Here is a 1,387-nt window from a genome sequence, read left to right as displayed (position 1 = left end):
CTCCCCCAAACCCCATCGTCGATCCTTCTCTTTCCCCGATCTCCTCCCCTCTCTGCCCCGACGTGATCCCGATCTCCCCTCTCTTCCTTCTCTGCTCTCTCTCGCGGACGATCGGCGCCGACGGGAGCAAGGCTTCAGCTCCTGTGATCTTCTCAGGCGGCAGCGATCCTTTAGCTCAGATCCAACCGAAGCCTACTCCTTCTCGCTCTAATCTCTTTGTTCTCTCACGGGGACGAATCGACGCCGAGCGTGGATGAACCGACGCCGACGATCGCCGGTGTAGGTAAGCTAGCTTTAACCAAATATTCTTCTTCGTTGAATTTTCGTCGACTCCTGCCCTAGCACCATCGGTGATTTCTTCTTCTCTTGATTCTTTCCGCACTATGCCCTAGGTTCATTGCCGGTGCTTTGCATTCGGATCATTGCTTCGTGTGAGTAGAGCTTCGATCAGGAAGGGGGTCCTAGCCCTAGCCTCGATCCTCCTCTGTTCTTGGTGTTGTGCCCTAGCTCTGAATTTCACCTCCTTGTCAGAGCAATGGGGTTCCGACAATGAGACAGCGAGGTAAGATTAAGGTATTGATTGATTGGTGATTTCCTTGTTTGATCTTGGGTCTCCTCTGCCTTGCTGTTGATTAGGGTTACGGGATTGGAGAAGAAGAAGAGTGAGGTTTTGTTCTGTGGGGATTCGATTGAAGAGGTGTTTATTGAGTTGTGGTTTGTGCTTGATCAGTAGTGTTTCCGTGCCAGCAACAATCTCATCTAACAGATTGCTTGGTTTTAGCAATCCACAGTAGCTTGATTTGAGGTAAGGTGTAGGAATTAGGGATTTTGATACTTGTTGTGTTGATGAATTAGGTATGTATTGAATTAGGAATGAATTGGATTGGTACATGATTAGTTAGGGTAATTGATCTTAGTTGTAGATCATGTTTCAAATTTGAATATTAGTTTGATGATCTTGTTCTAAATGGATTAGGTTAAGTGTGATTGATTAGCCATTTATGTGTAGGAATAAATTGGAGATGATATGTTAGTATATCATTAGTTGATACATGTTGTAATTAGTTGTTAAATTGTGTAGATTTAATTGTGTAGAATAAATCTAATGGAATGGTTAGGGTTAGGGTATTAACCCTAGTCAACCGTTGGACTTATAATCTAATTGGTGATTAGGGATTAGGTAATTAACCCTAATCGACCATTAGATTTAAATTAGGTAGGTTGAGATGATTTGATTAGGGTTTTGCCCTAATTTGTTATTAGGGATTTTATTTAGCTATTCATTTGGATTTAGCTAAATAATATATATATATATTGTTTGTTGACACAGGACTCTAATTCGACGGGCGTCTCGACCTTGGATTGCTTGATTGTATCTTCTATTTGA

At 42.3% G+C, this 1,387-nt stretch overlaps 1 long non-coding RNA gene across 1 annotated transcript; it reads left to right on the top strand.

Annotated features, from left to right (window-relative positions):
• The first annotated feature begins 208 nt into the window (after window positions 1–208).
• LOC121994235 lies at window positions 209–741 on the top strand. Its single transcript, XR_006115648.1, has 3 exons — window positions 209–283; window positions 393–562; window positions 637–741. It is a non-coding gene; the product is annotated as an uncharacterized LOC121994235 (long non-coding RNA).
• The last annotated feature ends 646 nt before the right edge of the window (window positions 742–1,387 follow it).

Source organism: Zingiber officinale, chromosome 6A (assembly GCF_018446385.1).
Source record: "Zingiber officinale cultivar Zhangliang chromosome 6A, Zo_v1.1, whole genome shotgun sequence".
Taxonomy (NCBI): Eukaryota; Viridiplantae; Streptophyta; class Magnoliopsida; order Zingiberales; family Zingiberaceae; genus Zingiber; species Zingiber officinale.
The sequence above is the reverse complement of the archived record's forward strand: the minus strand, read 5'-3'. Positions and strand labels throughout refer to the sequence as shown.